This window comes from Diabrotica virgifera, chromosome 3, assembly GCF_917563875.1.
Source record: "Diabrotica virgifera virgifera chromosome 3, PGI_DIABVI_V3a".
NCBI classification, from domain to species: Eukaryota; Metazoa; Arthropoda; class Insecta; order Coleoptera; family Chrysomelidae; genus Diabrotica; species Diabrotica virgifera.
The window spans coordinates 248,034,897-248,051,408 of record NC_065445.1 but is presented as its reverse complement, the minus strand read 5'-3'; the positions used below and the strand labels follow the sequence as shown (position 1 = coordinate 248,051,408).

General features: G+C 32.0%; 2 protein-coding genes across 3 annotated transcripts in view; one reads left to right on the top strand and one right to left on the bottom strand.

Moving 5' to 3' along the window:
- The window catches only part of LOC114334359 (lactosylceramide 4-alpha-galactosyltransferase), an 81,767-nt gene extending 71,032 nt beyond the window's left edge, over positions 1-10,735 (bottom strand). Inside the window, exon 1 of the mRNA XM_028284396.2 lies at positions 10,518-10,735. The gene's annotated coding sequence lies outside the window, so the exon portion shown is untranslated. The remainder of the gene's footprint in view (positions 1-10,517) is intronic.
- Positions 1-16,512, top strand: part of LOC114335305 (pancreatic lipase-related protein 3-like) — a 593,140-nt gene that overhangs the window by 147,229 nt on the left and 429,399 nt on the right. The window lies entirely within an intron of this gene.

Genomic DNA, 16,512 nt, shown 5'->3' with positions numbered 1-16,512 from the left:
ATATTCTAATTCGGATTCTTTGCACAATCTTACTCAAAATCACAATCCTTTTAACAAATTTGCATGTTGCCAGGACCAAAAAGTGGTCAAAAATTTTTTAAACGTTTTTTTTTTTGTTTTTTTCCTAAAATTATTTTTTTTGCACGGAAAAAAGTTTTTTTAGGTTTTTTGGATCATTCCAAAGAGAAAAGGTCTTTAGTGACTTTTCTCTAAAAATGATAGTTTTTGACATATAAGCGATTAAAAATTGAAAAAATGCGAAATCGGCCATTTTTAACCCTAAAAAACTATGTGAAAAGCTGAAAATTTGAATATTGCCAAGGTAGGTAGATATTCTTTAAACATCGATTGATGAAATCCCGAAGAGTTTTTTGCAATACAATATTTAAAACTCCTTTGTTTTTTAATTGCTAATCAAGCGTGCACGACACTATTTTCCACCGACAGTATGGTGCAAATGAAAGGAATAAATTCGTTATTTCGTAAACCGGCGACTTTAAGGAAAAATCCCGAAACAGGTCGATTTTTATTTTTTTATGATATTGTGGCATATATGGTATGCTAGTGACGTCATCCATCTGGACGTGATGACGTAATCGATGATTTTTTTAATGAGAATAGGGGTGGTGTGCTAGCTCATTTGAAAGGTTCTTCAATTCTCTATTCAGTAATATAAACATTTACATAATTATTTATACAGGGTGTCCAAAAAAATTTTATTAAATTAAATTATTTGACAAAAAAAGAAGTAGAAGGACACCCTGTATAAAAAATTATGTAAATGTACATTACTTGATGGAGAATTGAAGAACCTTTCAAATGAGCTACCACACGACCCCTATTCTCATTTAAAAAAATCATCGATTACGTCATCACGCCCAGACGGATGACGTCACTAGTATACCATATATGCCACAATATCATAACTTAAAAATAAAAATCGACCTGTTTCGGGATTTTTCCTTAAAGTCGCCGATTTTCGAAATAACGAATTTATTCCTTTCATTTGCACCATACTGTCGGTGGAAAATAGTGTCGCGCACGCTTGATTCGCAATTAAAAAACAAAGGAGTTTTGAATATTGTATTGCAAAAAACTCTTCGGGATTTCATCAATCGATGTTTAAAGAATATCTACCTACCTTGGCAACATTCAAATTTTCAGTTTTTCACATAGTCTTTGAGGGTTAAAAATGGCCGATTTCGCAATTTTTCAATTTTTAATCGCTTATATGTCAAAAACTATCATTTTTAGAAAAAAGTCACTAAAGACCTTTTCTGTTTGGAATGATCCAAAAAACCTAAAAAAACTTTTTTCCATGCAATAAAAATAATTTTAGGAAAAAACAAAAAAAAAACGTTTAAAAAATTTTTGACCACCTTTTGGTGCTGGCAACATGGAAATTTGTTAAAAGGAGTCCTTTTTGAGTAAGATTGTGCAAAAAATCCGAATTAGAATATTTTTCCTAGCGGATGCGCAGTGGCTTTCTGGACTATAAATAATAAACATTAGTTATAAACGAATAGACACAGAACAGTGCCTGTCATACGTGAGAGATGAGAAAAACCAAATTTGGACAACAATGTCAAGACAAGTTTCTCAGTTTCATGTGAACACTTAAAGATGCAGACTATTAATTTTTCCATTGATGACAGTGGCGGATAATAGGGAGAATAGGGGAAATTCCCTCTTCCCCCAATAAAAATATATTAAAGCTGACGTGAAATTTAACCAAATACATTAGACTATAATACATACAACTCTTGACATTCCCCATGAATTTTGTGGAAGCAAACAAAATAGCTATATCTAGTGGTATGAGTTCAAACCACAAACAATGCATTTAAAAGAAAGGTATTTTTATAGGATTAAATCAATATACAAATTTAGTTGTGAGATATTTTCTTTAATTTTATATTCTTACTTTTTAATTTACATAACTTTTCTTTTTTACTATCGTTAATTTTATTTACATACGCTTTTATTAAAAGATCAAAATATTTATCTATAAAAGTTTTGTGACAATTTGTAGGTAGGTACATACATTTTGGAGAGAATTATATTTAACATTTTCAACACTCTCTTGTCTATAATTATGATTATTTCATTCATAGAAGATTCTGACCAATAGAAAGCTACAGAAATCTGAATTAAATCGATAATTTTTGATAATCTCCCGTCGTTAAGTATATTACGTCAGATGCCCTTCGTTGCTACGAAAAAATACATTCAGTGACATTAATGACAATTAATGTTTTAAAAATTATAAAAGTGATGACTTTCAATCGTCAAATATTTATAAAAACTGTGTGCTTAATGGTACTTACATAAATAAATTACAATAAAATTTTGGTTTTGAACAGTTTTATTCATGAAATAATCGCAACAAATTGCACTCGACCTCTGAAATTAATATAGAATTTTTGCTCTCGTGACACTTTGACACTTCGGCTCGTGAAATTAAAACTGTCAAAGTGTCACTCGGGAAAAATTCAATAATTTCGGAGCTCTTGTGCAATTACTACTGATTATTTCATTCTTAGGAGATTCTGACCAATAGAAAGCTACTGAAATAAAAATTAAACTGATAATTTTTGATAATGTCCCGTCGTCAAGCATATTAGGTCAGATGCCCTTCGTTGCTACGAAAAAATACATTCAGTGACATTAATAACAATTAATGCTTTAAAAATTATAAAAGTGATGACTTTCAACCGTCAAATATTTATAACAACTGTGTATTTAATTGTACTAATTTGTACTTACATAAATAAATTACAATAAAATTTTGGTTTTGAACAGTTTTATTCATAAAATAATCGCAACAAATTGCACTCGATCTCTAAAATTAATATCGAATTTTTGCCCTCGTGACACTTTGACATAATTTCACTCCCCTTCGGGTCGTGAAATTAAAACTGTCAAAGTGTCACTCAGGAAAAATTCAATAATTTTAGAGCTCTTGTGCAATTACTACTGAAAATACCTTTTAAATATATCATTAATTTTATGTGAAGTTCCCTTCAAATTTCACACTATCAGGTGTATTATTATTAAAACCCTTAGCCCTAATAATAGAAAATAAATTTTCTATACAGTCTGGGGTTAGCCTTCTTGTAAAAAGAAATTGCAGCTAAATACCCTCTCATCGGGGTGAATGGAGGCAAAGTAATACACTTTTTAGTTAATTTTGTTGCCATCCTAGGTATTTGCTGATAATCCATTTTACCGAACCTATTTTATAAGACATTTTGTGTAAAAATACAAACACAATTTACCAAGATTAGCTAATTAATTATCCAAAAATTAACAAAATTAAATTTGTATTGTCTACGTTGAAAAAACGTAGTTCAACTCAAGCCGGCAGAGGCGCTAGTGGCAACGTAGTCCAGAGTAATAAGGATTTTTTTTGGGACACTCAAAGATCCAGGTAGCTGACTACTATTTTAGTTATTGTAGACCTATAGGAAGAAAACCTACCTGTTTCCTGCCTAGAGTTCGCGTCCGTTTTTTAATTATTAACAATTTAGTGCAATAATCGCGATTTTTTCGATTTTTTGCACTTCATTCAAAAACTAAATAGTTGACATAAAATTACAAAATTCAGTTTTTTAGAACATTGAAAAACCTTCAAAATGCCGATTTTTGAAAGTTAAAAAGTTAATTTGTTGCTAAGCAAATTGCAAAATAAGTGAAAATCGTTATTTGTTAATAACTTACTACTTAATAACTACTATTAATTTGTTAATAACTGTTAACTACCTTAGAACTTTAGTGTTTCACCCAAAGTTGGATATTGGGGTACTTAAAAAATCCTCAAAATTTGAGACTGCTCCATTAATTAGTTTAAGAGGATCGGTACGTATTTTCGCCTGCAATGCTATTCAAATGGGGATTCATTTTTTTCGAATCCTGAGAAAACTAATAAGTATTTTTGAAAAATTTAAACGCAGAATGAAAGATCACGTTATTAACGAGGGCCGAAAGTCCCTGAGAACTTCTATAATGTTTATTTTAATAAGTTACAGGGGTGAAAAACTAAGAGAAAATTTAGTGTGATTTTTAATTTCAAATATATCATTCAAAATAAACTTTTTATTTATTCTAAGGGACTTTCGGCCCTCGGTAATAATTTAGTCTTTCATTCTGCGTTTAAATTTTTCAAAAATATTTATTGGTTTTTTCAGGATTCGAAAAAAATAAACACAATGCCGTGGTAATATTTTCCAAATCTATCTTTGTCTTACAACGCACTCAGCCGAATATAATATTGTCAGCATAATATTGTCAGTCAGACACTGACAATCAGTGACAATTTTAAATATTTGACATTGCATCGGGAATATGTTGAGTTATTGATTAAATATTATTGAAATTTAGTGTATTTGATAAATAATTGATTTAAGACGTGAACTTAATAAATAGTTATTTATTGTGTATTATTTGTGGAAGATCCAAGCAGAGAATACATCAGGATAATATTATATTCTGTGATCCAAGTATTTTGTTGTTAAATCAGTATTTTGTTGTTAAAGATGTTCAAAATTGTAAGCGTTCCATAACAATATATTGTTAAAAAATCACTTTATCACTTTTCCTCTTTTCTAGATTGAGTATTAGTCTTTGTTGTACAAATAAATTATTACAATCAGTGAATACATAGTTAGCAGTGGTGTCATGGTGTGGGAACGCGTGGGAACGCCGTTCCCGCACTGGTTAAGAAAAGAAAAAAAAATAATAGAGAATTTAGGTTTTGTAAACAAAAATTAGCAGTGCGTTCCGGCACTGCGTTCCCACACTGCTAATTTTGCCATGACACCACTGATAGTTAGTGAAAAAATTATCACATTTATGAACTGAATTAATAATTTCCAATTATAAAAATAACAGTTATCCAAGAACATTCAAAACCCATCTCTTTAAATTAATGATGACATTTTCAAGTAGAATGACATTCTAGTAATGTTTACAAATCCATACCAGTGTGAATTTTACTACACGTAATTTGCCGTGTAATGACAGAAAAAGTAGGGATACACGTAAAATATTTGCGAATTATGTACCCATAGCCTTAAGAGTTATTCTATTTGTTTATCCCAGAGACCAAAATAATGAAGATAGAGCAATTCTGAGTATGCCAAATGAAAGTAGAAGAGCGAGTAGTATCAAAATGTATTAAAAAAAGATAAAAAAATAATTAACATAGTTAAAAATCCTAATGCAAAATTTTTAAAATTTTGTAGTTTATAAACATTAAGAATAACTTTAAAAATGTTGTCCGTAGCAACAAACTTTTTATATATGCGAAAAGATAGTATTTTAACACGAATTTTCAAATAAAAAAAAATAGCCTGGGCTCATTTGGGACAAAGTTAGCCATATGTGTTTTTGTTTTAATTCACAGCTAATTTGTTTATCATAATTAAGGAATCTCATTAATGCCATTTTAAAGAATGGGATTTGTATTTTTTCTTAAAAAATTTGCACAAACATTATACCTTCACAGCATCCTCTACGATTTTTTAAAAATGTAGTGCAAACGATTACTAGGGGAGAACCTACAAACCCAGCGAGTTAAAATACCGAAATAGTTATTTTCCTAACTAGTGCGGAAAGTGATACTTTCATGCACGAGACTGCCGTTGACCCGAGCAAGCAGTCGAGTGCGGAGAAGACACTTTCCGCATGAGTTAGGAACAATATTTTTCTAGTGCCGTACGTTTGGAAAAAAGCCTCAAAATATTAAATTAATTATTTGATGAGTTTGTCAAAACGAAACTTTCAATATAATTGGTTACCATTACGACGATATTGGTTTCCATGACGGCGACTTAAAAGCATTGTTATTGTCTACCGATTTGACTTTTGAATATTATGTCAAAATAGTTATATTTCTAAAACATGAACAAAATAAGATAAATTTGAAATACATTAGTAAATAATATCTAAATATTAGTTTATTTTATGTAGTATAATATATTATAATGCCATATTACAAGGTATTCTACTTTCCCGCACGCCGTGCGGGAAAGTGCAACTTTCGGAAACAAAATGCATGCGGGAAAGTGCCTGTTTTAGCACGGCCGTAGAAAAAAGCAATTTCAAACGAATATAATTTCAACTCAATGGATTTTGATCTTTCTTGTTTTAATTTGTATGTAATTTCTATGTAGGTACATTGCAATTTGTATTCTATGCAATTTGTTTATAAATTTATTAATAAATAATAAACAGTCTAATTTGTTTAAACCATTCTTGAAAAAATATTTTTTTACAAAAATCTATTTTTTAAATCATAGTATCATTAATGATCACAGAAAAAGTTAAAGTACACTTTAATAAATAAATAATTTTTATTAGATAATTATTTATTGAAGATAATTTATTTATTAAAGTATACCTTAACTTTTTCTATGATTAATAGGGATAGTATAATTAAAATCATGGATTTTTGGGGAAAAATAATTTTTTCAAAAATTGTTTAAACAAATTAGACTGTTTATTAATTAATAAATGTCTAGATAAATTACATATTTGTAATGTACAGAAAAATTACATACAAATTAAAAAAAGAACGATCAAAATATATTCAGTAGATCACGAGATATAGAAAATGATGAGTTTTAAGTTGCTTTTTTTAGTTTTGGAACTCGTGCATTTGTCGGCTCCCAGCTCCCCCTTCACTTACCACGACTAGGCACCAATTGAACTACATTTTTAAAAATTCGTGTAAAATACCAACTTTTCTAATATGTAACATTACTTTTTCTACGGACAATATTTTTAAAGTTATTCTAAATGTTTTTAAACTACAAAATTTCAGAAATTTGGCATTAGGATTTTTGACTATATTAGATAATTTTTTTTATCGTTTTTTAGTACATTATGATAGTATCAGTTTTCTACTTTCATTTGGCATACGCAGAATTGCCCTACCTTCATTATTTTCTGTCTTATGTTATTGCAAAATAAAGGTCTCTGGGATAAACAATTAGAATAACTCTTAAACTAATTAATGGATCGGTCTCAAATTTTGAGAGTTTGTTAAGTACCCCAATACCCAACTTTGGGTGAAACCAGGCCCGGACTGGCCCGCCGGCCCACCGGCCCTCGGGCCGGTGCGCCTTTTGCCTTCGTTAGTATCTATCCATAAAAAAAAGCTGAAAATTTTTTTTTAACCTTTACACAAAGATGATGCAGCTACCATTCCTCCAAAAAAATATTTTTACTTGCCTCTGATTTCGCCGTTTAGCACCGAGGGCGCACCAGAAACCTACATAATGAAGCTAGTCGGTACAACAAAATACAACTTTTATCAGGCATCAGATAACCAAATAGCTTAGATATGACGGACGGCGCCCTCGAAGACTATTTTTACGATTCAGGCGCCTTTCGTAGGTATCAATATCCGCGGTTTCTTTTATAATAAATAGCTTGGATGCAATGAGCGGCGCCCTCGATGACAATTTTTATGATTGGGCGCCTTTCGTAAGTATCAATGTCCGCTGTGTCTATTATAATAAATAGCTTAGACGCGGCGCCCTCGAAGACAATTTTTTCGATTCATGCACCTTTCGTAGGTATCAATTTCCACTGATTCTATTATAATAAATAGCTTAGATACGACGCACGGCGCCCTCGAAGACCATCATTTTTACGATTTGGGCGCCTTTCGTAGGTATTAATTTCCGCTGTTTCTAATATAATACAAATAGCGGATATTTATATTAACGAAAGGCGCCCAAATTGTAAAAATGGTCCTCGAGGACACTGCGCCTCTCATCTAAGCTATTTTATTATCTATCTAATATCTGATATAAAGAGTGTTAGGTATATCTCACAATTGGCCTAAATTATACAGGTGTATTTTTCTGCGCTCCATAACTACATTATACATACTGGATTGTTGCGATCCAGAATCCTAAATAATGAAGCCAGACAATGAAAAAGATACAACTTGTCAACTTGTATCAGGTATTAGATAATAAAATAGCTTAGATGCGATGCGTGCCGCCCTCGAAGACCATTTTTGCGTATCAGGAGCCTTTCGTAGGTATCAATACCCGCTGTTTCTATTATAATAAAAACCTTAGACGCAGGGCTCTCAAAGAAAATTTTTTCGATTCAGGCGCCTTTCGTAGGTATCAATTTCCGCTGATTCTATTATAATAGCTTAGATACGACGCACGGCGCCCTCGAAGACCATAATTTTTACGATTCGAGCGCCTTTCGTAGGTATTAATTTCCGCTGTTTCTAATATAATACAAATAGCGGATATTTATACATACGAAAGGCGCCCAAATTGTAAAAATTATGGTCTTCGAGGGCAATGCACCTCGCACCTAAGCTATTTGAGTATCTGTTATCTGATATAAAGAGTGTTACATCCAACAATTGGCCTAAATTATACAGGTGTATTTCTCTGCGCTCCATAACTACATTATACATACTAGATTGTTGCGCCCCAGAATCCTAAATAATGAAGCCAGACAATGAACAAAATATAACTTGTCAACTTGTTATCAGGTATCAGATAATCAAATAGCGTAGATGCCATGCGCGCCGCCCTCGAAGACGATTTTTGCGATTCAGGCGCCTTTCGTAGGTATCAATATCCGCTGTTTCTATTATAATATAAGAGTGTTACCTCTCACAACTGGCCTAAAATAAAATATATGAATGCAGTTTTCTGCGCTCCATAACTACATTTTACATATAGGATTATTGCGACCAAAAGTCCTACGTAATGAAGCCAGTGAGTATAACAAAATTCAACTCGCAGGTATCAGATAATCAAAGGCTTTCTTTGATTATATGATACCTGATACGAGTTATGTTTTGTTGTACCCTTCTTACTCTTATACAATTTGTCCTCATATTATATTCATGCCGCTCATTCCACCAGTATGGTTGTTTCTTTCATACCTCCCATTTTACTTCAAACAAGCCAACTGCGATGCCGCACTCAGACCCTCGATCAACTCACTTACATCCTCGCATCTCGGACCAATCAAACCAAAAGCATCCATAAAAACCTCCTCATTTAAAAGTCTCGTTAGATTGATATCTCTATCTTTCTGTTTCTTCCTTTTGCTCGTTATTTCAAAACTCACATAGTTATGTAAGCTGAGCGATTCTTCTTCCAAAACAGTCTAGCTTATGACCCAGGACTGACGTTGAAACCAGTGAGATGTCCAGAAAGGATTCACTTTTACCTCTCACGAACGTAGGTGCCTCCCGTCATTTAGCAAAGTAAGCCCTATAGCGTGGATATATGCTGATAGGGTTTTTCCTGTCCCATCAGATCTCCTATCTTTAATGATTCTTTGTCGAGAGACCAACTTTACATTGGGCTCCTGAAAGAGGATCACGTCATAACTTTCCCTTCGTGCAAGTGTTTCTGCAACGTCGTGAGCGGCCCTCGCCCTTTCCACATTTATTTGAAGGAACTTAGTATTAGATGGTTTTTATCTCTCTAACTTAGCCGTACGATGTCTGATTCCTGGTCCTAGGTGCTTTCATCCACTCTGGTAAGTTTCTCCATTGCTCTTACCATAGCCATATGTCGGAGCTCTCCACCTTCTGTCTACATCTTTTTTCCTCAAGTGAGGACCTCCTTTGCAATGTTGCCTCACCTGGAAGATTCGTCTTGCTCAGGTCACTACCCATGACCGGAGATTGTCCAATCAAAGACCCTCTTCTTCCGAAGATTACAGTCTCCTCTTTCCTCTTTTCCTCTGCGCTGAGTACTTGCCCATTGTTCTCGTCACTACTGATGTAGATGTAGTTGCTGATGTTCCATATCATCTCATTCATAGTTTGTTCCAGCTGCACCACCATTGGTGACTCGTTCCAATGTCTCCGGACTAAACGGGATACTGGGAAACTGAAGTTATATTTTTGTAGCATCTTAATATAATTTACTATTCCCAATAAAAATAGTAAATTAGGTACTTCATGGATTTAAATTAAAATTAAACTTAAAAAAATTCACAAGTAATATTGATTTACTTTTGCATAAAAAGTATGATGTTAAAGCTTAGGAGGGGGGTCTGGCGCCTTTGTTTAGAGATTAGGTAGGCGCCTTTTTTAGAATTTGGGTTGGCGCCTTTTTCATGAGCCAGTCCGGCCCTGGGTGAAACACTAAAGTTCTAAGGTAGTTTTGGTAAAAGTTAGCAATAAACATGCTTTGGTAAGGTAGCAATAAACATGCTAGTTAGGAAAACTAGGAGAGCTTAATGCATAATTTATTATTTACAATGTATGTCTTTTATGTAGTTTATAAGTTTATCTTTTTATGTTCCTTAATTATTGGTGCTTCATTATATAAAATCACATCCAAAACGAGTAATCAAAGTAAAATCTGTCTTACAGGTCGAAAGCCTTTTGCGTTTTTGTATTTTCTCCAAATTACAGAATTGTCGGTATTTGTATCTATTTTTGTAGAACACATAACGGATTAAAAATCGATTCAATTATAAACCAAACCACACCAAACTCCCACTATAGCACTTACTTTCTATTTTAAGCTCCCATGGCAAATGGCAATAAACACTAAAAAGTAACACTTTGAAACACATAAACGACAATTTTATCATCATATAGTCACAGCAGACCGACTACTATCACATTAAATATTAAAAATTACGCAAAGCTACTAAAATTTACTCATCACGAAACTGTTAACTGTTGCGGGTATTTTTGTATTTCGAACCGTGAACTCTGGAGTGGTAGAACAAAAGGTGGATAATTGACGATAACATTGTTCGTAAACAGTAGTTATTTCTAACAAGCAAAATTTTACTATAATAGTGGAATCTGCTGAATATGTACGATATCAGTTAAATTATGTAATGTAATGTATTATTTATTTTCGGTTTCGGTCTTGCCATATTTTTTACATTTTCACCTTAAGGGCGTAGGCGCAAAATTTTGCGGCAATGTGTTTTAAATAGATTGTTTTTTTTCGAATCCTGAGAAAACTAATAAGTATTTTTGAAAAATTTAAACGCAGAATGAAATAATACATTATTATCGAGGGCCGAAAGTCCCTTAGAATAACCAAAAAGTTTCTTATGAATGAGATATTTGAAATTAAAAATCACACTAAATTTTCTCTTTTTTTTCACCCCTGTAACTTGTTAAAAGAAACATTAAATAAGTTTTCAGGGACTTTCGGCCCTCGGTAATAATATAATATTTCACTTGGCGTTTAAATTTTTCAAAAATACTTATTTTTCTCAGAATTAAAAAAAAATCAATGCATTGGTGCGAAATTTTACGCCTACGCCCTTAAATTTAACTTAAAAGTATGGCAACATATAGTTTCAATCTTATTCTTAATAGTACTTATTTATCTCACAGTGGTAGGGTGGAAGTCTAAGGACTGTGATGTTTCGCCTTTCCGCCATTTTGTCAACTACATATTTCTTGTGCTTAGATTTGTGTTGCCGGGCAATTTTTAAAAGTTCTGCTTTAACCATTCCATCTTCGTAAGGCAGAGACTTATTCCGCAGGCAGTCAAGGACATCTTGTTTCTTCCACGCAGTCGTTGGAAGTCTTTCTACTAGTCTTGAATGATAAGGTGCATTGTCTAATACTATAATTGAATTTGGTGGTATATGTTCAATCACCTGCTCAAAATACTCTTCGAAAACATCAGCTGTCATCTCCTCGTGATAGTCTTTTGTGCTTTTGGATTGAAATTCCAACAAACCATCCCTAAGAAATCTTTTTTCACTGCCAATGTGAGAAATTATTAATCTACTACCTTTACCAGAGGGTGGGGAAATACCAGTAGACCAACCTTCTATAAACGCTTGCCTGGAGCTTAATATATTTTTATCTGACCAAATTTTTGTTAGAGTATGACCTGCATTTGCCCAAGTTTCGTCCTGATAGTAGATTGGCCTTCCTTCAGCCCGGAATGTTCGTATGGATCTTAGATAATGTCTTCTCCAACATATTATCTCTTCGCGGTCAAGCAAAACTGATTTTCGGTCTGATTTCTCCCACCGGAAATTTAATTCTTTTAAAACTTCTCACAATTTGGTTCGTCCAATATTAGGCAAATCCGGATCGTCTTTAACTTCTTGTAAAATTTTGTTAAGGTCGGGTATTTTTTTTTTGAAAAAAAAATCCGTGAATTTTCCTTCGAATAATATTTTTGGCAAATTCATTAATTTCAACAGGCTTTTTTCCCGTCTTCAATGTTCATTTGTGTTTAGGTTAGCTATACCTTGTTTTTTTCTTTCTGATAGGAACCTATACAGGGTGTTTCATTAATAATTGTCCATATAGTAACTGGAGAAACCTTAGCACAAAATACGAAGATTTAACCTAAATAACTTAAATAAAATGTGGTTCCTTACCGAGTTACAGGGTGTTTTATCTAAAAATTTAAACACTATTTTTGCTCAGCATTTTAAAACTATTCGACGTATCACTACCATACTTGGCATAAAGTGCGACTACTAGACACCCTACTAAATTATGATAAACAAACTTTTCTAGCTACTACCAGAGGCGTACGACAGGGGATGGTGAATGGTTGACCCTTCTCAAATTGTACGCCACTGGAGGAATTACTATTTTAATGCCATTTTTAGATTCTCCAATATTTTCTACGTAAATAATATACTCTTCAGTGGTAACGATAAAGTCATTAGTTTTCGAGATATTTGAAGTTAAATATGAAACAACACAGTTATTTTGATTATTTTATGATATGATTCATACGATTAAAATATAAAAATTATTTGTACCCAGTACTTTAAAACTATTTGGCGTATCCTTATCATACTTGGCAGAAAGTACAGGTACTGTGAATCGTACTAAATTAAGATAAATTACCGTTTCTAGCTACTACCAGAGGCGTACGACAAGGGATAGTGGCTGGTTGACCCTTCCCAAATTCTACGCCACTGACGAAATTGCTATTTTAGTGTAATTTTACTTTTTATGAAAATAATGTACTCTTCATTCGTAACGATAAAATGATTAGTTTTCGACATATTTGAAATTAAAAATGAAGCGACAAAATACATTAATCAAAATAACCGTGTCGTTTCATTTTTAACTTCAAAAATCTCGAAAACTAATGACTTAATCATTAGGAATGAAGAGTATATTATTTGCATAGAAAGTATTGGAGAATACAAAAATTGAACTAAAATAGCAATTTTGCCAGTGGCGTAGAATTTGGAAAGGGTCAACCATTCACTTTCCCCCGTCGTACGCCTCTGGTAATAGCCAGAAACGTTTGTTTAACATAATTTAGTAGTTTGTACAGTATCTATACTACCTGCCAAGTATGAAAAGTATACGTCGAATAGTTTTAAAATGCTGAACAAAAATAATTTTTAAATTTTTAGATAAAACACCCTGTAACTCAGTAAGGAACCACATTTTATTTAAGTGTTTTAGGTTAAATCTTCGTATTTTGTGCTAAAGTTTCTCCAGTTATTATATGGACAATTGTTAATGAAACACCATGTATATTGTTGACTCTGCTTCGAGCGTCGTGTTGACACAACTCTCGATTATGTTCCGAACAGTGTTTGTGGGATTCTGAAAAACCAGATCATCGTGAACGTTCAGGACAATAGTCTTCTCTCTTGGTGAATAGACAGACTTACTGACTGTACGCAATAGCACCGGTGTAAAACTTGATGACGTTGATGATGATGAAGCCATCGCAAGCAATAACAAAAACAAGCACGAACGAAAGGTAAGTATATGTTTGTAGGAATATGGAAAAAAAGAATGTGTGTGTACTTTGTACGTACGTATTATATAATTTCAACGAAATAAATAATATACTTAACAGGTTAGTTGTATTTTATTTAAGTATTAAACTAACTTTCTTACCTACCACTTTCAAAAATTATTTATTAAAACAACCAAAAATTAAAAAAAAATATGAATCATCCGGGACCTCTCGATCTCTGGTCCAACGCTCTACGAACCAAGCTATCGAGCCCCTTGTAAGTAACGAGTAACGTCTCGGATATAATTACACAACACGGTGACAAATAGATCAAGTGAAGTATAAAAATGTTATACCTAGATATTTTATTATCTTACTACCGACGAAGACAAATCCAAAGACACAAAAATTATAATAAATAATACATTTACTAAAAACACTAATATATTCTTTTAATGACTTATTTGCGCTGATATATACATACCTATCTTGAAAGATTAGCAACGAACTACATACTGAATTAAAAAATTAAACTCACGATCGTAAAGAAGTATAACTTCAAAAACACTACTCACGCACTGCACAAAATTCGCAAAAGAAATTAATATTCGATTAAATGCGGTCAAAAACGTACTAAACAAAAAAATTGTTTTCGTTCCTAATAACACCCTTTCAATTCAAGTTTCGAAACTAGAGGCCAAAGCGCCAAAGACGGTATCTCTATACCTACCTTCAGCTTCAGGTATGAATTCCAGGTATTGCATATTAAGGTTGCATATTCCAGGTACTTGTACAGAAGTCAAAATTTTAAGTTTCTTCATAAGTCACGTCTTAACATTAAATAATGTAATATGCAAAGAGATCTCTAAAGATAATCTTATTTACAAAATTTTTAACGGTTAAATTATCAAACATTAGCCGTGAACGTTTTAATTCTTTTTTGCTAAGTAAATAATTATTAAAAACGTTATTTTATTCAAAATAGAATATTGATAAACATTTTGGAAAGGAAACTAAATGTAAATCCACATTAATCTTAATGAATAAATACCTCAGGAACCTCTGCCTATGATTTTACGACACTTACCGCCGTTTTATGACTTTGACCCTCATTTGGTGCTCTATTAAAAAAGAAGCATTAGGTACTGTACAAACCTAATGAATAATAGAAAGAAAAAACTTGGTTTTAGAAATAAACACTCCACTATAGATATACAGTCGAAAAAATTAAAGAATACCCATGAACGATCGCATCAATCACTTATTTTGTATTTGCTATCTTTTTCTATAACAAACGTTTGTTATTTATAGAAAAAGACAGCAAATACAAAATAAGTGATTGATGTGATCGTTCATGGATATTCTTTCATTTTTCCAACTGTAGATCAATTTCACAGAATAACGAATATGAATAGAAAACTCATACGAATACGAATTTAAAACAAATTTTAATTTTATAATATTTTTATATACTTGTTATGTTAAAAAAATCTATTTCTCACAATTTTAAAGCTAATTGATTCTCACCAAAGCCATAAATTCCATAAAAAAAATTAAAAAATTAAAAAAAATAAACCGTGGCACTTACGAGTGGAAAGTTATGTTGCAAAATTTGTCATCAAGTTATTACGGAAAAAGATAAAATGTTAGATTTTTTCTAACGGTGCGACTGCTCCCGGGTTAAGGGAGATCAAAGCTGACGTGCCACAAGGGAGCGTAGGGAGCGTATTAGGTCTGATCCTGTACCTATTTTATACGTGTTACATTCCAGAGCTAAAATAGAACACTATTGCCACCTTTACGGATGATATATTATTACCAAAATTAAAGCTAATAAAAAATGAAATAAACTCCTTACTAGAAAAAAACCTTTTATTGGTAACTAAAAGTGAGTTAGATATAGGTAATTAAATGTATATTTTTTTCGGCGAGCATCCAAATCTAAGTATTCAAGCTTAAATAATGGGAAAATGATGCATTTTATAACATAAACTTAGTAAACATTTCTCAAAGTACTTAAAAATATCTATCAAATGAGCTCCCGAGCAAGTTGATAGCATTAAAATTTATGTTCCAAAAATTTTTCAAAATTTATCTTTTAAAAATTTTTCCAAAAAATGTTATTGTTTTTTTAATAACTTCGTTAATTTTTACGATATCAGGTTCACCTAAAAACCGTTTGAAAGTTAATTCCGAGAGCTATTAGACCACGTTGAATTTAATCTTTTAAACCTCATACTTTTTTAAAAATAGAAGGGTAAATGGCGCTAGTCACATAGTTTTCGCAGCAAAATTTAAGCTTTACACGTTTCTATCTCGGTTATTTTTTACCCTACGTAAATAGTAAAACAGATAAAATAGTTAATACAGAAAAAACTAAAATTTTGTCATATATCATTTTTTACGTATATCGAGTATTTTTGGAGTTATTATGAACAGAATACGAAAATTTCGATAATTTTAAAAATTCTGATTTTTTTATTAAATTATATCTTTTTTTTTTCAGAAATATGTATTCTAAACCGGTCAAAATTGTTGAAATCAAAACATATGCTAATATAAAGAAATTTTTGTAAGGATTACCATAAATTTTAATTTTTGTGGAAATGGCGTATGTTTTATTTTTCACTTTTTCGTAAAAAAATCGAAACGGTACTCTTATTTTCATCATAAATTGCTTAATTTTGATGCTATTAAATTCTTCTGGAGCTCATTTGATAGGTTTTCGAAGTTTTTTGACAAGTGTTTAGCAGGTATATTTTATAAAATGCACCGTTTCCTCGTTATTTAAGCTTGACTATTT